This window comes from Vulpes vulpes, chromosome 9 (genome assembly GCF_048418805.1).
Source record: "Vulpes vulpes isolate BD-2025 chromosome 9, VulVul3, whole genome shotgun sequence".
In the NCBI taxonomy this organism is placed as follows: Eukaryota; Metazoa; Chordata; class Mammalia; order Carnivora; family Canidae; genus Vulpes; species Vulpes vulpes.
This window is the reverse complement of record NC_132788.1, coordinates 7,386,849-7,410,667: the sequence shown is the minus strand read 5'-3', so window position 1 is coordinate 7,410,667 and position 23,819 is coordinate 7,386,849. Positions and strand designations below refer to the sequence as shown.

Genomic DNA, 23,819 nt, shown 5'->3' with positions numbered 1-23,819 from the left:
TCAATGATACAATAAAGGTGAAACTTTGTTATTACCCCTGGGTCCAGTAGGCCTTCCTCTACTGTTGTAACTTTAAAACCAATATTTAATGAAACATTGGAAAGAGAGGGTGAATGCAGGAGAAGGGGAAGACACCCTTCCTGTGGAGTAGATAATCAAGAATTGATTTGATCCTGTAGGTATTTACCAAGTGTCTACTGTGTGCCAAGACAACACCAACTGCTGAGCATGTAAAGTCAAATACTCCTTCCTCCTCCTCTTTCTCTTCTTCCCTTAGATTTGGTTCCTACTCTCTACAAGCTTATACTTCGGGCCTAAAAATGTGGCTAAGGAGCTCTGAAACACAGTTTCACAGTTACTGATAAAGTTAGAAATATCACCAATTCCATTATGAGTTATTTACCCACGTGAAATAAAAACCTATGTTTACACAAATACCTGCTTGTGAATATTTATAATGGCTTTATTAATAATCTCCCTGGCTGGAAACAACTCAAATGTCCCTTAGTGGGGGGAATGGATAAGCATATACATAGAATGAAATACTACTCATGAAAAGAAGAAGGGGGAAGGGGAAGGAGGAGGAGAAGGAGGAGAAGGGTGGGGAGGCGGAAGTACTTAAGGAGGCAACAGTATATGGCTGAATCTCAAGTGAAAGAAGTCAGCCTCAGAACGCTACATACTTTATGTTTCTATTTATGATATTATAAGCCAATACTATAAAGACAGGGTTATTGAGGGATATTATTGAGTGGATGGTGGGACTATTTTGTACTTCAATCTTAGTAGTATTACACACATCTGTATGCATTTGTCAAAAGCTGCAGAATAGCCACTAAAATGCTAAATTTTACTGTATATAAATTAGACCTTAATTATATATATATTTAAATTATATCTTACATATTTAATTTTATGTATACAGATAAAATTACAGGCACAGATGGCATAGCATCAGAGAGATGGAGGTAGCATGGCAAACTGGTTAGGCACTTGGGCTCAGTAATCACTCGGCCTGGGCTAGAAGGTCACGGCTGAGATTTAGAGAAGGCACTTCTTCCAGGTGCCTGGTTGGCTTTCTTAGTGCTCCAAAATACCATTGCCAGGATTACAAGAGAATGAAAGCAAAGCCCTTAATGAGGTGGTTAGCACGTAACAAGTATTAGCATTACTTTTTTTCTTAAAAGTAACAGCTCAGGAGGTAAGGTCTGTGGTCTAAGGGAGGGGATTAGAAACAGCTTCACAGAGCAGTAACATATGATTTAGGTATTTATTTATTTATTTATTTATTTATTTATTTATTTATTTATTTATTTAAAGGTTTTATTTATTTGACAGAGAGAGAGGTGGAGAGAGTACAAGCAGGGGGAGCAGCAGAGGGGAAAGGAGAAGCAGATTCCCTGTTGATCAGGGAGCTCAATGTGGGGCTCGATTCCAGGACCTTAGGATCATGACCTGAACTGAGGGCAGACATTTAACCAATTGAGCCGACCCAGGTACCCCTGCTTTAGGCTTTTAATGATGAGCAGGAGTTATGCAGGTTGGTAAGAAGTGGGCCAAGTGTTAGGAAAGGCATTGTAACAGGAGGGAAGAGCATCTGCAAAGGCCAGAACAGAATGGCATATTTGAGGACCTGTATCTTAATTTTTAAAAGGTTTTATCTATTTATTTGAGAGGGGAGGAGCAGAGAGAGAGGGATGAGTAGACTTGATACTGAGCACAGAGCCTGATGAGGGGCTGGACCCCATGACTCTGAGATCATGACCTGAGCTGAAATCAAGAATGGGATGCCTAACCATCTGAGCCACTCAGGTGCCCTTGAGGACCTTTAAATATGGGCATATCTGAAGCAATATGTTCAGGGGAAAGAGGAAGGAGAGGGGGACAATGCAAGTCTAGGGTTCAGCAGAATGAGACTGTGAAGGGTCCATTTGAGATTCTGCATTTCTAACAAGCTTCCAAGTGATACTAATGCTACTGGTTCATTGACCACATTATGAGTAGCAAGGACATAAAGATCAAGGGAATAAAGTATTGCAGAAAATAGGCAGTTGTCAATCACATTGAAGATGGGAAAGCACTAAGTCAAGACTGCGACTGAGAAACTCTAGCTACCAACCTGTAGGTTGAAGATATCTAAGAGCAAGCATTAGGTGGATGAGTCAAAACAGAAGCCACATTGGAGTGGTTGATGATTGCTTGCCAGGCATGGAAATTGGGCGAGTGAGTAGAAACAACTCTTTTGGCTCTGAAAAGGAACAGAGAGGTAGGGAGGTGGTTGGAGGCGGAATTGTCATTTTCTATCGTTAACTTTTATAGTGGAAGACATTCGAGTTTTTTTTTTTTTTTTTTGCTTTTTATAGTAGGCTCTGTGCCCAACATGGGGCTTGAACTCACAACCCAAGATCGAGTTGTATGCTCCACCAATTGAGCCAGCCAGGTGCCCCAACTTTTGAGTATTTTACAAAACTGCTGAGTGGTGCTTGGGTGGCTCAGTGGGTGAAGCAGCCAGACTCTTGATCTCAGCTCAGGTCTCTATCTCAGGGTCATGAGTTCAAGCCCCTCCTGGGGCTCCACGCTGGGTGTGGAGCCTACACTAAAAAAAAAAAAAAAAAGCTGTTGAGAGGGATCCTGTAAAAAAAAAGGAGGCAGTTGGATGCAGAAGGAAAAATGAGATGACTTGGGAAGGGTTGAGTTCTCAGATACAGAAATAAAAATAAAGGACGCCCAGTTAAATCTGAATTTCAGAAAAACGTGTGACTTTTTAGTGTAAAATATGTGCCCAATATTTCTGGGCGTCCTGTATCTTATCCGGAAGCCACATCTCAAGACTCTAGGATGCATTCCCAGGTCTACCAGAACCGTTCCCCAGTAGAGACCCTGCTTTGAATTTCAGCTTTTGTCATTTCCCCATTGTCTCTGGGACGGCACAGGGGCAGGGAAATGCTGGGTAGGTAGAAAGGTGTGGAAAAGTTCTAGGGCTGAAAACCAGCTCGTAAATGATGAAGAGCTTTTTGAACGGCGAACGGGTTCCGGATTGGGCGCACAGCGCGGTGAGTCACAGGGCCCTGGCCGGCGCCCAAGCGCGGACACCAACTCTACTCAACTCAAGGGCAGGCAGGGAGCTCCATCCCGGGGACGCGACCGCGCCTGCGCCCTGCCGCGGCCCCGCCCACTCGCCCAGCCTGACATCCGGGGCTCGCGCAGGGGCGTGGCCAGCGGAGGGGGGCGGGAGGCAGCGGAAAGGAAGGATGTCGTGGGAGGCTGGAGAAGCGGGTAGGGAGGCGAGGCGGGGCGGGGGCGGGGCAAGGGGCGTGACGGAACGAGCGCGCTGTCACGTGACGTGCGTGGCGACGTGTCGGCCATCTTGTGTTGTTGAGGCTGAGGACTGACTTGGGTTCTGAGAGACTCCCTGTCCCGGACCGCAGGTAACCAGCGACTCCGTCTCACTCCCCTGCCCGGCTCCGCTGCGCGCCCCGACTCTGCCGTCTCCCACCACCCCACACGCAGCCTCCCGGGCCGGCTGCCCGTGCTCGCGTCCCCGCCGCTCTGGCCGGACCCGGCCCAGCCGCATGGACACCCACAGGCCGCCCCGGCAGCGGCCGCGGCCGGCTCGGGCGTCAGGCGAGGGGACAGGTCAGGTGCGGGGCTGCAGGGTGTCTCCTCCCCGGCGACGGGCACGGCGGCCGCGGGCGCGTCTCGGCCACCGCGCCGGGGGAGGGGGCCTTCTCCTCCAGGGCCCGTTGGCATCGCTGGGGGAGCCGAGGCAGGGAGGAGGGTGGTGGGGTGGGCAGTGTCAGGCCGACTTGCTCAGGGCCGGAGGGCTCGCCTCCCGCTGCCCGCCCCCCAGGCCGGCCCCCCGCCCCGCCTGAGGTGCCCGGGGCAACAGCTGCTCGGGCCCGACAGCTGCGCCCGCCGTCCCTCCTCCCCACACCTGGCCTACGGGAGGTGCGCCTTTGCCTTCCTCACGGAACATCTGCACCGGGGAGACTCCTTCCGTGGCGAGAGGACTGGGTCTGGACCAGGCCCGAGGCAAGGTGGAGCCATAATCTGAACCTGGGACGGAGGTCGGGAAAGTCGAGCCCGAGGCAGCTCCGGGACCCCGAACACTCACGTCAGGTTGAAATGGGCATTATTAGTCTTTTTGTAAATGTCAGCAGTTTCCCACGAAGCACTTTGAATACTTCAGTTTCGTGACAGAAACATAAATCAGGTGTATCTTTCCGAGCACAGAAGGGTGTATGAAAGAAGCAGCGTGTATGACCGTGTTTGGGAAGCAGTAACGTTGCTTTGCATTTATGTGGCACTGTGGATATTTTTCTTTTTTTTTCTTTTTTTTTCTTTTTCTTCTTTTTCTTTCTTTCTTTCTTCTTCTTCTTCTTCTTTTTTTTTTTTTTTCTCTATCCCTGAAAGTCAAAGCACTTAAAGCACACCTAGTTTTCTCTGTAAAGGAAGGTAAGTATTCCAATTAAACTTAAAAGAAATTGAGGACCGGGCCAGAAGCTGTGAAGTTTCTTATCCAGCGTTAGAGATCTCGGGTTCTAGGCAGTTTGGATTCCCAGTGTTGTGTGCAGGGGAGATACTCTGTCCCTCTCTGGTATTTCCTTGTTTAGATCCTCATGATTTCTTAGATTTAAAACAGTTTTCTCTTGTCAGTCCATTTCTGCGCATTTAACTTTTCATCCATCGAATATTTGCAGCTTTAGCCTCACGGCGTTTGGTTAGAGCACAAAGGTGTTCTCTCATTCATGGATGGTTTTATGTGTAATTAGGGTACCAGATTTTGGAGTGCCCAAACCGGATGGAATATGTTCTTTTTTGTCACATCACATGTTGACATCCGTAGAGGACACCGGGAAAAAAAATTTAGAAGTGGTGTGTATCTGGAAAAATGTCACACAGTTCTTCTTTACATTGAACACCACGGAGTACACTGGTAATGGTAGTGATTTATTGGGAAAGAAAGGGCTTCACACCTTCTCTCTACTTGATAGACCGTTTTAGAATTTTGAGACTGAGGCGGCAGAAAGGGACTATGTGCTTTTATTCATTTTATTCATTCATTCATGCATTCATTTATTTGACAACTATTGAGACTCTACTACACTGTTGGGTGCTAGAACCAAAACAGACAGAAAATTCCTTTTTCAGTGGAGCTCATTTCCAGACAGATAAATAAAAGCTCAGGTAAAATATATAGTGTTGTGGTAAATGATGTGGAAAAAAAAATGAGACAGGGAAATAGGATGATAGGGATTTGAGGGTTAATGGGGGGGGGGGGTTAGTTGATTTTAAGTGCCCTAGGAAGGCTGCGTAGAGAAGCTTATGTTTGAGGAAGGACCTGACACTGGTAAAGTAGCAAATCCTGTAGCTATATGGAGAAGGAATGCTGCAGGCTAGGGAAGCTAGGGCAAACATACTGAGGCAAAAACTGAAGTGGGAGCAGGTCAGGTGCTGGGAAAAATATGGAGGCTAGTTTAGCCAGAGAGCCACAAGCAAGAGGGAGGCTAGTAGAAAATGTGTATCCTTCTCATTGGTTCTAAGTCGAGAGGGGTAATTCAGTGACTTAGAAGTTTTTTCTACACCTCTTGCAGCTGTAAGAAAGGGAGATGAGATTCTGGAGATTTGGGCCAATATACCCAAGTCCCCTTCCCTCCGTATAACACACCCCAGTTTGGAAAAATTGAGGCTGCTCATATAACATATTTTAGGAAGTTGTCATGAAATATCTCTCTTAAAAGTTTTTAAATGAGGTGGATGATAAACTGCCTGAAAGATTTCTCAAAAGGAATGGCTTTCTTTTCTTTTTCTTTTTTTTTTTTTTTTTAAGATTTTATTTATTTATTCATGGGAGACAGAGAGAGACGGAGACACTGGCTGAGGGAGAAGCAGGCTTCCTGCAAGGAGCCTGATGTGGGACTCGATCCCGATCCCGGGATTAGACCCTGGGCCAAAGGCAGATGCTCAACTGCTGAGCCACCCCGGCATCCCCAAAAGGAATTGCTTTCAAAGAAGGGGATCTTTGGAATACTTCTGAATATTTGAAAATGTAGGGAAATTCCTTTGAAGTTTAGACACATCATTAAGAAATATAACCTGGAAGAGTGATTGAATCAGCATATTACATTGTTCTTAATCTGATTAGTAATAATTAAATTTCTCTTAATTACTTCTGTCCAGCCTAGTTTTAAATTCTTCAGGGTCTCTTCCACTAATTTGTATGTCTTTTATAACATCTTACATATGTAGAACTTTTCGTACTGAGTTTATTTCTCCACTTTTACCTTTCAGACTAGTTCCCCAATTCTTTGATAATAGGCTTTTCTTTGGAAAATTTTTTTTCTATTTCCATCCAGCTTATCTCCATATGCTTATTACTGAACTATCAAAAATGTTTTCTTTCATTTTAATTCACCTGAGGAATTTAATATTTTGATTTTGAAATGCTTTTGCTGGTGAGTCAACTTGCACATATGAAAAATAATTTGTCATAGCTTGCTTGAAACTCATGAGAAGAAAGGAATTACAACTTCAAGGTGTGAGTGGAGCTCCTTGGCTAAAAGGAGACATAGCAGTAGTAGGGATGAGGTGGTGTTTTGACAAATTGCCTTTTTCCTTCTTGTTCCTTTGTTGAATTTTTTTTTCCTTTGTTGAATTTTTGAAATGACATTTCCATATTCTGTCTTTGATGTCATATCAGCTCATTTGTTCTCATGACTCTGCATTTTAAAACTCCATATGTCTGTTTTGTTGTTGTTGTTAACTTTCACATTGGAAGATGACACTACTGGTAGTGATTGCTCCCTGGGAGGACCTTTTTGGTGAAAAGATTATTACTGTCCATTTTACCCTTACCTTGCTAAAGGATCTTTGATTTGTGCCATTTTCAAAGACTGACTTCATTTGCGGTTCTTCATTATCCCCTGTTGATTAAATTTTCAGTATTCTGTTTTATTGTATTTCTTGTAGATAATAGTGGGACCAGTCTCATTAGGTTGAATCTACAGCCTATGTTGTTGTTAATCCGGGTATTTTAGAGGCAAGTTAAATGCCCGTTTTCCTTCAGCAGTTTGAATTGCCTTAATATTATTTGGTCATCATTGTAAAACTCTGAACCTAAGCCTTTTTCCCCCCTGTAACCCTTCTCTAGGATTTTATGCTGATAGAGTCCTATGATTTCCATTCATTTTTAATGTCATGAAAAGTTACTTTTAAATATAAAAGTATTTTCATTCCATAGGGAATCTTACTTAGAGTTGGAGTCATAATATTTCTTCACCTGATTAGCATTTTTTTAATTTTTTAAGCACTCAGATGACTGAGAAATATAGTAGATTAATTATACAGGAATGCAGAATGATACCTTTGTTAAATTGCCCCCACCTTCCTTTTTTTTTTTTTAAATGGTGGTGGTTTTTTTTTTTTTTTTTTTAAGATTTTGTTTATTTATTCATAGAGAGACACACACACAGACACACAGACACACAGACACACAGAGGCAGAGACACAGGCAGAGGGAGAAGCAGGCACCATGCAGGAAGCCCAACGTGGCACTCGATTCCGGGTCTCCAGGATCACACCGAAGGCTGCAGGCGGCGCTAAACCGCTGTGCCACCGGGGCTGCCCTTTTGTTTTGTTTTTAAGATTTTATTTATTTATTTGTGATAGACGCAGAGAGGCAGAGACACAGGCAGAGGGAGAAACAGGCTCCCCAAAGGGAGCCCAATGTGGGACTCCATCCCAGGATCCCAGGAACTGAAGGCACTGAGCCACCCAGGCCTCCCGCTCCCCGCCCCTTTTTTTAAAGTAAGCTCTGTGCCGAACTTGGGGCTTGAACTCATGACCCCAAGATCAAGAGTAGTGTGCTCTACTGACTGAGCCAGCCAGGTACCCTGAATTGCCTATAATTTTTTGGTGAGGTTGAGGGAGGAGAGGGAGGAGGTTTGAAAAACAAAAGAATATTCACTTAATTGGCCACAATTAAGCTTATAAAAATATTTTCAAACCATCGTATGCTACCTACTTCAAGTAATTAAAGTATACACTTTTATATTTTCTTGTTAACCATAGTTTCATTATAAGGAAATTGAACTTAATTTATATTTATAATAGATATTCTAGAGCTTGTTCTCTTGAGTTAGGCCCAGAGATGACTTTACTACCTAGTTCTCCCCTTTTCCTTCTGCCTGCCATTATAGTACATTTCAGTTCATAAAGTTGATTGACCTTTTGGACAGTACAATAACATGGCTACTTTTTTGCAAAATTAAATCAAAACGCAGAAGTGGCTTAAGTTGCTTTCTTGCTGTTAATAAAATTATCAACTTTAATTTGTAATTTTTGGTTTTTGACTTGTAGTAGCATTCAAAACATTGTTTGATTTTAGCTGAGAAACCACTTGAAGCTACTGTGTTCAGTCCACTTCTTGTCATTTGAAATATCACCATCCTGTGAATTTTTAAGATGCTGTCTCAGTAGAGCATTGAAAGTAGGTTGTGATTTTGCATCTGAAAGCACACCTGGAGCTTTGCTCCTTGGGCATTTTGGCAGTGGTTATATTTTTGGGTCACTGATTATTTGCATAGGATACATCCTGTATTACTGTGTTGCTGGCTGTTATTTTTCTATCAGGTATGTTTAAAAATTAATACCAAATCCCCGTAATGTGGTTTTGAATGAAAACTGCAAGTAATCGCTTTCCTAAACTCTGTATTTCCTAAATTCTCATTTGTTAGCTTCATCTGATTAGAACTTTTGTTGAAAACATGTATATTTTGGTCCTACTCCAGAGTTACTGAGGGAGACTCTTTAAAAAATGTTAGGGAAGTGGAAGCTAGTTTATAAGCACGCAACATGATTCTAATATTTTAGCCAGATTTGTAACCATTTCCTGTTAAAACTATTCATGATAAGAAATTATGTTTTTAAAGTTTCCTAAAAGATTGGTTGTTGGGTCAATTATTTTAATACTTTTGTTATTTACAGTGTTAAAAGGACCTGAACAAAGTCTGCTCACATCTCCTGCTGTGAACCATAGCAGAACTTTTGAACAGGTGAGTGTTGAAGGGAAGCAGAGAGCTGACTGCTTATGCAAACAGATAATTTTTGCATTTAAAGTTTCAGGAGTTATTGTCTTATTTTTTCACTGAAGTTACAGGTAGTGATAGAAACAACTTCTGAGGTAGTCCTCAGATTCCTTGTGAACCATAAGAATAATCATGCCATTTCTGCATTGATCCTGGTATGGAATTTGTGTCTTAAACTGTTGAAATGATTTTCTGATGGTGTGAAACAGGAAGAGGAATGCTTTGGGGGCAGGAGTTAAGGAGGTATCTTTACAAACCCAAGCAAGGGCTATTGGCTTTTGTGAAGGACACAAACTAGAAACTAGGAAGCATTTAGCAGCTGAGATGGTCCAGGTAGCGCTTCCCTCCCAGCTAGTCAGTGTCCTCCCCTGGCCCCTTTTAGTCTCCTCTCCTCTCCTCTCATCTCTTCCTCTCCTCTCCCCTCCCCTCCCCTCCCCTCCTCTCCCCTCCCCTCCCCTCCTCTCCTCTCCTCTCCTCTCCTCTCCTCTCCTCTCCTCTCCTCTCCTCTCTCTTTTTTCTTTTCTTTCTTTCTTTCTTCTAATCTTTTTAGCCTGTTTCAATTGTCTTTTCACAAGCTGGCCTTTTTGCTTTAACACATGGAAGAAAATCACCACTTCATTCCTGGACCCACATAAGAACTCAAGCTCTAGTGTCATTAGCCAACTGGTTACCCCCTCATTGTCCACACTTCAGATTCCTGGGAGGGAAGATTTGGTTGGTTTGTCCAGTTCTCTATCATTGGTTCAATTAGTATGACCATAGGGTTGGAATCTAGAAATACATACATCGTTGAAAGGTCCCACTCCTAAGAGTCGGTGCAGGTCTCAGAGAAGGTGTGAAGTTGGCTCTTCAGGGCAGAAACCCACAGAAACTTCTGGATGTTTTTCCTTTCCTAGAAAAATTTCTTATAGATAGCTTGGCAGTTTCAGCTTATATGCCCTGAAGAGTTAAAATATATGTATATCTTTTGGTCATTGAGGCCCAGTAGGTTTCACCAAACATCCCTGTTGGAATTTCCTAGTGCAGTGTTTTAACGAAAGTTCTTGATTTAGGGGGTTCAGAGAAATGTCTCTCCCCCCCCCCTTTTTTTTAAGATTTTATTTACTTATTCATGAGAGACACACAGAGAGAGGCAGAGACATAGGTAGAGGGAGAAGCAGCCTCCATGCAGAGAGCCCGATGTCGGACTTGATCCCAGGACTACAGAATTATGACCTGCGTCAGTCAAAGGTGGACACTCAACCACTGAGCCATCCAGGCGTCGCAGAGAAGTGTCTTTGATAAAGGTTTAGCAAATGAACATAAGTAAGAGGCTTGGTTTGTGGAAAAATTCATTGGTTATTTTTCATTGATTGCTTTCATGAATTTTAATTTCTTGGTACTTTTTTTTAAAATTTCTTGGTACTTTTTATAGTATTAAGCACACTTGAGTATTAGGAAGCCATGGAGAATTTGAAGGGGACTAACCCTTTTTTTTTTTTTTTTTTAAGATTTATTTGAGAGGGAGTAAGAGAGCATGAGCAGGGGGGAACAGAGGGAGAGAGAAAAGCAGATTCTTCTCTGAGCAGCAAGCCCAACTCAGGGCCCAGTCCTGGGACTCCAGGGTCATGACCTGAGCCGAAGGCAGATACTCAACTGGCTGAGCCACTCAGGCGCCCCAAGGGGGAGATTCTATATGTGAACATATATTCACATTATTTGAATGGTAGCAGGGATTTCCACTGTTAAGAAAGAATCAGTGAGATATTGTAAACTTTTATATTAACATGTTTTTGTATTCTAGAATTATTAGGTAACATTGAAGCAAACTTGTTTTTAGAGTATTTATTTGACAGTGTGTGCCTGCACATACACACACATAAGCAGGGCGAGTGGCAGGCCACGGGAGAAGGAGAAGCAGGCTCCTTGTGGAGCAGGGAGCCTGATGCAGGACTCATCCCAGGACCCTGAGATCATGAGGGAGCTGAAGGTAGACACTTAACGAACTGAGCCACCCAGGCACTCTGAAGCAAGTTTTTTTTAATGGAGCATTTTGAAGCCCTGTTTATTATTGTTTATAGCTTGTATGTACTTGGTGACATCTAATTACTTAATTTTTTATGACTTGAATCTTGTTGGTATATTAGCATATTGAGATTTTTGATGCAAAGCCTAGAGATTAGTAATTAAGGGTATTGTAGAGTGATGTATCCAGTGACAGGCCACAGATTTGACTTCCTATGATACTTTTTTTCAGATAGTTTCTTTAGCAAATTGCAGCTGAATTCATTCATTCATTCATTCATTCATTCATTCATTCGTTCATTTATTTATTTATTTATTTATTTATTTTAAGATTTTATGTATTTATTCATGAGAGACAGAGAGAGAGAGAGAGGAGCAGAAACACAGGGAGCCTGGCATGGGACTCGATCCCGGGTCTCCAGGATCATGCCCTGGGCATGCTAAACCGCTAAAAGGCAGCACTAAACCGCTGAGCCACCCGGGCTGCCCTGAATTCATTTTTAATGTAGAATAGCTCTCTTGTATGTTTTCTTTCTTTTTATTTTCAAATATTTTATTTGTTAGAGATCATGAGCAGGGAGGGAGGGCAGAGGGAGAAGCAGACTCCCTGTTGAGCAGGGAACCTGTTTTGGGACCTGATTCCAGGACCCTGGGATTGTGACCTGAGCCAAAGACAGACACTTAACTGACTGAGCCACTCAGTGCTCTCTGTATGTTTTCCTTAATCTGGATTTTGAGGTAAAGTATATTCAGGCTTGTTGAGTTAAGGATTTGTGAGGTTTAAAAAGATTTCCACATAATCTGTAAAACTTCTATAGTCTCTGGGGATCCTTTTCTGGAAAACATTGGCTTGTGATGAAATTATCAAATGACATGATAATGTTTATAGCATTGTAACTTAGAATAGCTCACCGGTTGCTAATTTTGTTCTTTCAACCAAAAGGGGGAAAAATAAAAATGTTTACATATTGTTCAGAAGCTGTGAGGAGAATGACAGCTTTTCTTCTTATAGTGATATTGTGGCCAAAGAACATAGTGATACGTTCTTTGGGAACAAAGCTCCTTTTATTAAAGTTGTCCTGGGCCTGGAGGAAGTCTTGGGAACTCTGGTCTCATCAGTATTGGTTCTTTTGTTCCAGATACTGATAGGAATTAGCAGAGGTACTGTCTTGGTACTTTCCAATTGGTAAATCATGGGCTCAGGCTTTCAAGGCATTGTCGGATCTGTGGGCTTTCATGATTAGCTCCTTGAGAGTTGAAGTGATACTGCCCAAACCACGGCCGATTGAGGGACTGGATGTGAAGTTATCCTGCAAGATCAGTGGGTCAGAGAGCCTTAGTTTATGTTCTGGAATCTGACACTCTTCTTTAGTCTTTTATACTACTTCCACCATTGTTAATGAAGTTTTTGATTGTTAGGAGAATCCATTCCTTTCCCTACCCAGATTGCTTACTATATTCTTTTTTTAAAAGATTTTGTTTATTTATTCATGAGAGACACAGAGACAGAGAGAAGGAGAGACACAGACAGAGGGAGAAGCAGGCTCCATGCAGGGAGCCCGATATGGGACTTGATCCCAGGACTCCAGCATCACGCCTGAGCCAAAGGCACATGCTCAGCCTTTGAGCCACCCAGGCGTCCCTGCTTACTATATTCCTAATTGAGTGATGTGGAAGGGTAGAAGTTTAAGGATAGTGGAATAGAGTGGAAGATTGGGAAAAGGGGTAAAAATGACTTCCACAAAATAAATTCCTCTGAAAATTGCAAGGAAATGAAAAAAGTAAAAGGTAATCAAGCAGTGTTGAGCACTGTATCATTATGTAGTGAAAAGTTTGTGGCCTTTGAAGTAGTAAAGTTTAGGTTTAATTTTTTGTTACTAATTACTTGCAACTTTAGGGAAATAAGTTAGCCTCTTGCAGTCTTGTTTCTCTTTCTTTTCTTTTTCTTTTTTTGTAAAGTATATTTTATAGTGATTGTGGGAATTAAAAATCTACAAATGCCATGTGTAATGCCTAGTACACAGTATATGGGCTCTCAGTAAATGGTAGATTTTATGATTGTTATTGCTATGTAAATAGGTAAGTTTTGATTATAGAATTTCATTTTTATAATCTGAATAGAGACATCAATGAGTTTTGTTTGTAAGTCTTTTTGGTTTTGTTCTCAATCCAACAAATGTTTGATTAGGTGCTTTGTGATGAGTCCTGGGCCAGCCATAGTGGTAAGCAAAACACACAAGGACCTATCTTCATGGGCTTTGCAACCTAGTGAGAGTCGATCAAAAAATCATATAAGTAATCTTCAAAATGGGAAAAGTCTCTCTGTCCTTGAAAAAGATACATTTTTAAGACCTGGATACTTTTTAAGTATTTTGGATGATTGATGTTCTTGTTGTCAGTGATATTTTATGCTTCTTGATAGGCTTTTCAGGGTATGTATGTTTGTTGTAAGTTAATTTATGTATTTCTTTTGTTGTCATTTTTCCTTTTTCTCTGAGAGAGACATTCTCATCTTTTTGATCTTAGGACTGCTTTATCCTTTAAAAGCTAGAGGACCGACCCCAAAGAGCTTTTGACTTTTTAGTTCTCTGCGTTCTTATTGAGAAATTTAAAATGATTTATTCAGGCAACCCGGGTGGTTCAGTGGTTTAGCGCTGCCTTCAGCCCAGGGTGTGATCCTGGAGACCCGGGATCAAGTCCCACGTCAGGCTCCCTGTGTGGAACCTGCCTCTCCCTCTGCCTGTGTCTCTACCTCTCTCTCTGTGTCTCTCATGAATAAATAAATAAAATCTTTAAAATAAATAAAATGATTTCTTCATTAAAAAATAACAGTAATCTCATTACAGTTAACGTAAATACATTTTTAGTGAAAAACACCTATTTTCTAAAACATTTCTAAAAAATTTGGTTGAGAAGAGTGGCATCGTTTGAGCTCTTCGCAAATTGCTTTTATGTCTTGCTTTATGGAAGGCAGCTAGATTCTCATGTTTGCCCCTGCATTCAGTCAGTTGCTGTTTATTATTTTGGTTGAAGTATATGAAGAATATTCATCCTCACAGAGATATATGTATATTTGGAAAAGGAAGGAGTATTTCAAAAGCTTTTTCAGATAAGTGCAGATCTCCTTTGTACACCAAAATTCAACAAGTAATCGTTCTTTTTTTTTTTTTTAAGATTTTATTTATTTATTCATGAGCGACAGAGAGAGAGAGAGAGAAAGCGAGAAAGAGACACAGGCAGAGGGAGAAGCAGGCTCCATGCAGGGAGCCTGACATGGGACTTGATCCCAGGTCTCCAGGATCATACCCTGGGCTTCAGGCGGCGCTAAACTGCTGCGCCTCTGGGGCTGCCCAACAAGTAGTAGTTCTTAAAAGTTAGTTGTAATGTGAAGTCTGAGTTATACCAACACACTTTTTGTATTTTGTTACATTAAAATCCACTGGTCTATCTTGCACCTTAAATGAATATTTTATATAACAGAGTATCAAAAAATTGCATTCATTTAAATCAGTACCCATTAAGAAAGCCTTTAATACTGGGAAAGTGTAAATACTGGAAAACCATCAAACTCATGGTGGTGAATAGTTTTCCAAAATTCTAATTTTGCTTGAAAGCTCAAATTTTATTATTGGCAACGAGTACTGATAATTGTTTCTTTGTTTTTTTTTTTGAAGTGACAGTGTCAATTTGTTCATTTTGGAAAAAAATGTCTGCTAAATACCCAGGTCTGTGTGTCAGTTACTCTTTCACTGCTTTGCCTGGCCAGTTCATTGCCAACACTGAAAAGTGTAAATATCTTGGTATTGTTATAGTAATAGTTTTGACATCATGGATACCATGAAAGACTTTCAGAAGACCTTTGGGAATTGCTACTCCAAGGAGTAGAACAGTATTCAGTGTTCTATTTACATATGATACATAGGGGTTTTGTATTTGTTTTTGTTTGTTTTTTAAAGCATTAAAAAATAATGGATTTGAAATAGAAACTGGAATAAACGTATTGAAACTTTTTAGATTTCAGTGAGGGTTTTTAGTGCTGGGTAGATATGGATTTGTTCATAAGTTGTGATCAGTTTTAAAATAGTTCCAATAGTCCTATAAAAACAATCTTCACATCAGCACCCTGACAGCTTTCTGCTGTGATGGAAATGTTCTATAAATTTGTACCATCAAATACTGTGGCCATTAGCTGCTTGTGGCTGTTGAGCATCTGAAATGTGATTAGTGTGACAGATCGCATTTTATTTTTTAAGATTTTATTTATTTATTAATGAGAGAGACAGAGACATAGACAGAGGGAGAAGCAGGCTCCCCGCAGGGGACTTGATATGAGACTTGATCCCAGGACCCTGGGATCACAACCGGAGCCAAAGGCAGAAGCTCAATCACTGAGCCACCCAGGTGCCCCTTCCTTATTTTTGTAGTAGTTTTTTTTTAAAGTCATCTTTATCTTATTCTTAAACATTTATTTAGAATGAGAGAGAAAGAGAGTGACAGAGAGGGGAGGGGCAGAGGGAAGAGAGAGAGAATCCCAAGCAGGCTCCACCCCCAGCATGGAACCCAATGCACAGCTCACCCACGGTGATCTCACCCACAACCTTGAGATCACCACCTGAGCTGAAATCCACTAGTTGGATGTTCAACCTACTGAGCCACCCAGGCCCGCCTAGTAGTCTTTATTTTTAAGAACAGTTTTAGATTTACAGAGAAAATAGTACAGAGATCTCTCATATATACCACACCCAGTTTCCCCTATGAACATTTTGTATTACTGTTGGTGGATTTGTTACAATAATGAACCTGTACTATTACATCATTATTAGATAAAGCTCATAGTTTATTCAGATTTCCTTAGTTTTACTTAGTGTGTTGCAGGATCCATCGAGGATACTGTGTTACATTTAGTCATGTATCCATGGCTGTGGTAATTTTTCAGACTTCCCTCTTTTTAACAGTCTTGACAGTTTTGAGTTCCTGGTTAAGTGTTATTGTAGAATGTCTCTGTTAGAATTTAGATGTCTTCTTCATGATTAGAGGGGGCTTAAGGGTTTTGGGGAGGAGGTCCATGGAGGTAAAGTGCCACTTTCATTATGTCATTTTAAGAGCATGTACTATCTGTGTGATTTATCACTGTTGTTATTACCTTGATATATGATTGACTTTGATTCCTTGTCAGGTTTGTTCACTGTAAAGTCACTCTTCCTTCCCTCCTTGAGGATGTGAATTAAATTTTAATTTTTGCTTCAGGTAGCCACATGTGGCTAATGGATGCTGTATAAGATAGCAAGCACAGTTCTAGACAATGCTCCTCTGTTTTAGATTTATTATTTGTTTATTTTTAATACTTTATTTATTCATGAGAGACACACACAGAGAGGCAGAGACATAGCAGGCAGAGGAAGAAGCAGGTTCTACCTGCAGGGAGACTGATGTGGGATTCAATCTAGGGACTCCAGAACGCCCTGAGCCAAAGCAGGTGCTGAGACCCAGGCGTCCCTAGATTTATTTTTTTAAAAGATTTTATTTATTCATTTGAAAGAGAGAGAATGAATAGGGAGGAGATGCAGAGGCAGAGGGAGAGGGTAAAGCAGATTTCCTGCTGAGCTGGAAGCGTGACAAGGGACTTGATCCTGGGACCTAGATATCATGACCTGAGCTGAAGGCAGATGCTTAACTATCTGAGCCACTCTGGTGCCTCATCAGTTTTAAATTTTAGCCAAAACTTTATGTAACATTTTGTTTTTAAGTAATCTCTACACGCAATGTGGGGCTCGAACTCAGAACCCTAGGATCAAGAGTTACATGCTTCACTGAGTTGGTTAGGCACACCTAACATTTATTTTAATCAATTAAAAAAAGATCATTTAACATATAAAATGTTACTCTTAGAATGCATTACTCTCTGAGGGAGGCCGTCTATTTTTAGTAAGCTTAGTCTTTTTTTAAATTCACCTTTTTTTTTTGAAGTATAATTTACATAGAATAAAATACCTTCATTTTAAGTACATTCATATTAAGTTACATTTTGATGAGTTTTTTTTTTAAAGATTATATTTATTTATTCATGAAAGACACAGAGAGAGAGGCAGAGACCTAGGCAGAGGGAGAAGCAGTTTCCATGCAGGAAGCCTGATGTAGGACTCGATCCCATGACTCCAGTATCAGGCCCTGAGCAAAAGGCAGATGCTCAACTGCTGAGCCACCTAGGTGTCCCAATTTTGATGAGTTTTGATAAATATATATTCTTGAATAACGTCACCACAATTAAAATATGTAACATTTTCATCACCCATGGAAGTTTCCTTCTACTTTTTGAAGTCATTCTCCCTCCCCCACCACTGAATCTATTTTCTGTTAGATTTTGCTGCTTCTAGGATTTTACATAAATGGAATTATTCAGTATATTCTCTTTGGGCCTGGATTCTTTTGCTCAGCATAATGTCTGATTCATTCATGTTGCTGCATGTATTAGTAATTAGTTTTTTATTGCTGAGAATGTTAGGTATAACTGTTACAGTATTTATCCATTCATCTGTAGATAAACATTTGGGTTGTTTTTGCTTTGGGGCTGTTAGGAATACAGCTGATCTTAGTTTCATGGCATGGGTAGTTATTCAAATTGTGCTGGATTACAATACTTATCTCAACACTGTAAATTAGAAATCTAAATTTCTTTTAGGCTGAGGAGAAAAGCCAGCAGAGAATCTATAATTTTTTTGAAGATATGCCATGCAAAGGGTAATTAATACAGAAATAAATAGTATTTTGCCAGGTTTTCATATATAATATATGGTCCAGATAGATATAGATAATTCTTTTGATTTTTGATGATTTTTCTGGGAAAAAAGTTCTCTGTTCCTTTTCCTGGGGTTAACTGTTTAGTAATAAATAAATGAAGCCTAATTTTGCTTCATGAAGTTTTGTCATCAATAAATATGTTAACAGATCATATTTTCAAAATTATTAAAAAATGATTGCATGTTGGAGCACCTCAGTGGCTAAGTCAGTTGAGTGCTTGATTTCAACTTAGGTCACGATCTTGGGGTCCTGGGATCAGGCCTGGTGTTGGACTCTGTGCTCAGTGGGGAGTCTGCTTGTCCCTTTCCCTCACCCCCTGCCCTCTCTCTTCTCCTGCCTTCTTTCTCAAATAATAATAATAATAATAATAATAATAATAATAATAATAAATTTGCATGTTAGAGCACCTGGGTGGCTCAGTCAGTAGAGCATCTGACTCTTGCTCTCAGGGTTGGGAGTTTAAGCTCATGTTGAGCTTGGAGCCTACTTAAAAAAAAAAGTTTGCATGTTTAAAAATGAAGATCAGATAAAGGAAAAAGTGTTTTCTGCTCTAATGGGGAGAAGAGTTTCCTTTTATTTCTGTCAAAAAATGTTTTAAAGTTTGTTTAGTAATCTCTACACCCAAAGTAAGGCTCGAATTGACCACCTTGAGATCAAGAGTTGTATACTTCGGCTGAGCCAGCCAGGCACCCTCTTAAAATTGTTTTTAAAACTGAGTTAATTAAAAAAAAAAAAACTGTTAATATTCAAAAGGATATTAACTTTCTTTTTCTTTTTTAAGGATTATATTTATTTGAGAGGGAGTGCGTGAGGTTAGCAAGAACGGGGGAGGGGACAGAAAGGGAGAAGCAGGCACCCTGCTGAGCAGAGAGCCTGATGTGGGGCTCTATCCGAGGATCCTGGATCATGATCTGAGTTGAAGGCAGACATTTAATCAACTGAGCTACCCAGACACCCCAGTATTAACTAACTTTCTATGACATACACGTTGGGGTTGTAAAAGTATCTCATACAAACCAGGCAGACACTTTGTGTGAGAATCAAGATCTACTTTGTCATAAAAATTATTGAAGAATATTATTGCAGATTATGAAAATAGGGATAAAACCATTAATCTCACCTCACTAGTATCTCTTCATTGCTGTCTTTGTGTTTTAATGACATGAGTAATTACACTCTTGTGTGCAAGAATGTATGTTGCACTGTGTTCCGTAGAGTGAATGTGCTGCTTTTATGATTGCTTCCTTTCTTTATAAAGATGAGTGATGTGTGTGTGGATCTTCCTTCATGGTTCCTTTTCATTGTCTTATTTAGCTTTTTTCTGAAGTTAGAAAAAAAATGCATTCCGAGACCTACATATTTTAGTCTAGTGACTGAATCTTGCTTCATTTTATTTTATTTATTAATTTTTAAAAGTAAGCTCTACCCCCATTATGGGGCTTCAATTTATCATCCCGAGGTCAACAGTTGGATGCTCCAGGCACCTGGGTGACTGAGTAGGTTAAGCCTCCAACTCTTGATAGTGGCTCAGATCTTGATCTCAGGGCTATGAATTTGGGCCCTGTGTTGTGCTCTGTGCTGGGCATGGAGCCTACCAAAAAAAAAAAAAAAAAAAAAAAAACCAACAAAAACAAAAAAACCCAAAACAAAAAAAGGCACATGGGTGGATCAGTTGGTTGGGTGGTTGACTCTTGATTTCACCTCAGGTTTAATCTCAAGGTCATTGAGTTCAAGCTCCACATTGGACTCCACGTGGGGCGTGGAGCCTGCTTAAAAAAAAAAAAAGGAGTTGCATGCTCTACAGACTGAGCCAGCCATGAGCCCCCTTTTTCAACCTTTTTAAAATTGAGGTATAAAATATAGTAAATAGTACACAAATCTTAGGTGTGTACTTGGAAAAGTTTCACATGTGTATATACTTCTGTATTAGATCCGTATAGCGAACATTTCTAGTACCCCAGTGCATATTTCTCCTTCCTGGTCATTAGTTCTACTTCCCTATGAGCATATTTCTGACTTATGTCACTTTTTGATTAGTTTATCTATTGAACATCTTATCAAAGGAATCATACAGCCTGTGTTCTTTGGTGGCTGGTTTCTTTCATTGAACATGATGTCTGTGGAGATCCATGCGGTATTGTTGTATCAGTAGTTGATTCTTTTCTTTTTATTGCTGAGTGTTTTGTTTTATGAGCAATTTAACTTTTCTTTTTGAAATAATTTCAAATTTACAGAAAAGTTGCTGAAAATTGCTAAGATTTTTTGTGTGTTCATGTAGTTCAGTCACTAGTTTTTAACATTTTCTGTATTTACTATATTATTCCTTTCTCTTTCTTTGTATGTATGTACACATGTAATTCTTAACATAATTTATAATATATCTTTTAAACATATAACATTTTATGTAAGTTTTTTCTGTTCCATTTGAGAGTATGATACAGACGTCATGCTTCTTTTCCTGTAAATATTTCAGTGGTGGTAGTTTTTTTTTTTTTAATTTTTAAATCATTTTGGGGGTGGGCAGTGGGGGCGGGGGGAGACTCCTAAGCAGGCTCCACACCCAGCACATGATCCTCATATGGGGCTCGATCTCACAACCCTGAGATCATGACCTGAGCTAAAATCAAGAGTCAGACAGATGCCTAACTGACTGAACTATGAACCACCCAGGTGCCCCTATTATTCTTAAGTAAGCTTTCTGTCCAGTGTGGGGCTTGAATTTAAGACCCTGACATCAAGAATCCCATGCTTTACCAACTGAGCCAGCCAGGTACCCATTTAGTGTTATTTTCTTTTTCCTTTTTAAGATTTTATTTATTTGAGAGAGAGAGAATACCCATGTGCATGCATGAGCAGGGGTTGGGGGTGGGGAGGGGCAGAGGGAGAGAGAGAAGCAGGGAGCTTGACTTGGTGCTTTGAACCCAGAACCTCCAGATCATGACTTTGGCAGAAGACAGACGCTTGATAGATTGAACCACCCTGGTACCCCTTCAGTGTTGTTTTCTAAAAATAAGAACATTCTCCTTCATAATCATAGTAAAATTTTCAGTCATAATTAACATTGATATTATACTATTACTTAATCCAGAACTCTTATTATTACAGTTGTCCTTTAAAGTTGGTTCAAGATGAAATTAAGAATCAGAAGCACCTAGGTTTTTATACCTCCATGTTTCCCTTAATCTGGGATGATTCTTCTGCCTTTTTTTTGGTGTCTTATGACATTGATATTTTTGGAGAGTATAGATGATTGATTTTGTGTATCAATTGAGTATATCTGATGTTTTTTCAGGATGAGCTTCACTTTATGCATTATTGTCAGGAATGTAACAAATATTGCTATGTTCTTCTCAGTGCATCACATCAGGAGGCACATGGTATCAGTTTCTCTTTATTAATGTTACCTAACTTAGTAACAGCCAGATGGAAGAGATGCATAGGGCAAGGTATATGGGAAGGGGTGCAGAGCTTCAGTGCTCTCTCTGGCATACCACCCTTTCCTTGAAAGCTCCACTACAATTTATTTATTCATCTGTTGGTAATTTTTTAAAAAATATTTTATTTATTTATTCATGAGAGACAACAGAGAGAGGCAGAGACACAGGCAGAGGGAGAAGCCTGCAGGCTCCATGCAGGGAGCTCAACGTGGTACTTGATCCCGGGACTCCAGGATCATGCCCTGGGCCGAAGGCAGGCACTAAACTGCCGAGCCACCCAGGGATCCCCATCTGTTGGTGATTATTTGCCATGATAAACATAGTAGCCAAATGTCAGTTTTTGGTAATTGTGAATAAAGCTACTATGAATATCTTTGTCTTTTGGTAGATACTTTTCTTGAATATATATTTAGCTGTGTATTATGGGATCATGGGAGGTAGGCATATATTTAGATTTGATAAATATTGCCAAACTATTTTCTGAAGTGGTTGATATAATTCGCACTAATGGAGTTACTAATCTTGTGTTATCTTAATCCAGATCTGGCTCAGGTAAAAATAGTTTGCTGCTGGAATAGGGACAGAAGTCTTCATTTATTTGGGACTGTGTGTGTGAAGAGTGCTGGAAGGGTGGCTCTTTTTCTTTGCCCTTGGGAAAATGGATGTAAAGAAGTGTCAGGGCAGATTCAGGTTCCTAGGTGTTCATTTTGGTATACTATGCATAGTACTGGCTGGACTTCATTCCAGATTTGTCATATTTTTTTGGGGGGGGTAAGTTTTACATATCCAGGAGATGGAGATTTGCAGCAGCAGATGATTTTTTTAAGATTCAGGAGGTTTTATTTATTTATTTTTAAAGATTTATTTATTTATTCATGAGAGATACAGAGAGAGAGGCAGAGACACAGGCAGAGTTGGAGAAGCAGGCTCCATGCAGGGAGCCCGATGTGGGACTTGATCCCAAATCCCAGGATCACACCCTGAGCCAAAGGCAGACGCTCCACCACTGAGCCACCCAGGCGTCCCAGATTTAGGAGGTTTTAAAGGAGTACATATTTTGAGTTATTAGTAGTGGTAGCTAATCACGTCACAACTTCTGGAAGCAGTATCACGGAACACTTTCAGCGTTGAACTATCAGCTGCTGTTCAGATTCTTTTTTTTTTTTTAAGATTTTATTTTATTTATTCATGGGAGACAGAGAGGGGGAGGCAGAGACACAGGCAGAGGGAGAAGCAGGCTCCATGCAGGGAGCCCGACATGGGACTCGATCCCAGGTCTCCAGGATCACACCCCGGGCTGAAGGTGGCGCTAAACCACTGAGCCATCCAGGGATCCCCGCTGCTGTTCAGATTCTGATTCTACTTTGGCTTCTTCCTGCTGTGTTTCTCCAATTAGGACTTAGACTACATAGATCTGTAGCTCCTTCCATGTTCATAGTGATTGTATGTGTCCAGAAGTTATCTGGCTTCTTGACACTGCTAGGTTGTGAGAAAATGAAGCACTTTGGGCAGCCTGGGTGACTCAGAGGTTTAGCACTGCCTTCAGTCCAGGGCCTGATCCTGGAGACCTGAGATCGAGTCCCATGTCAGGCTCCCTGCATGGAGCCTGCTTCTCCATCTGCCTGTGTCTCTGCCTCTCTTTCTCTCTCTCTGTCATGATAAATAAATAAAATCTTAAAAAAAAAAAAAAGCACTTTATGTCATTGTACACTTTATGTCCTTTTCCAACTACTTTCTCAGAGGTTTGGATGCTTCTATATTTCAGAGATGATAGGACCAGGACTTGTTCTCAGAATTCTTGAAGCCTGCTAACTCCACTGTGCCATGTGTTACTGTCATCACTGGTCATGAGATGAATGAAAGTCCATGTGGTTATTTATCCTTTTTGTCTCATTTTCATAACCACTGAGTTTTTTCTCTGTTGACCCAATCTCATGGTTTCGTTCCTTTCCAAGAACTTTTACTGAGATTTCTGAAGTGTCATTTTTGTGTGTTAAACCTTTCGTATGTTAAATTGTTCATAGGATGTTTTTCAGTGTTATTAAGGTAACTGAAGCCCACTCTGCCCTGATAATTTTGCTGTCTCTTTAGCCCTCTGAGGTTACTAGTACATTTCCCTGCATAAAAGTAGCAGTGTCAATAGGCAGAATCAGAAACTTTATTCTCTTCCATTCATAGCCTGTTCTGTTTCTTTGCTAGGGTGATGACCATTTAGCCTGGTTTACTCCTATTGTCTCTATGTAATTACTACTCTGCTTGAACACACATTTTCTGATGTATGTATGTATATAAACTGTACTCCTAATGTGGGGGTTGAACTCACAGCCCTGACATCAAGAGTCCCATGTTCTACCAACTGAGCCAGCCAGGTGCCTCCTCTCACCACATTTCTATAACTACTCTACAAATCACCAGTGACTTCACTGGTAGGAGACAATCTTTATCTTTTTTGCTTTCAGTGTTTGAAACTTTTAAATTCTATAGAAAAAGAATT

The 23,819-nt window shown here is 40.5% G+C and overlaps 1 protein-coding gene across 7 annotated transcripts in view; it reads left to right on the top strand.

Moving 5' to 3' along the window:
• Positions 1-3,319: 3,319 nt before the first annotated feature.
• The window catches only part of GIGYF2 (GRB10 interacting GYF protein 2), a 136,176-nt gene continuing 115,676 nt past the window's right edge, over positions 3,320-23,819 (top strand). For 4 of the 7 annotated variants that reach the window (XM_072719148.1, XM_072719147.1, XM_072719146.1 and 1 more), the window contains exons 1-2: positions 3,334-3,428; positions 8,986-9,053. The gene's annotated coding sequence lies outside the window, so the exon portion shown is untranslated. Of the gene's footprint in view, positions 3,429-8,985; positions 9,054-23,819 lie in introns of all 7 variants that reach the window. The other 3 variants (XR_011994119.1, XM_072719144.1, XM_072719143.1) reach the window with 2 other exon arrangements.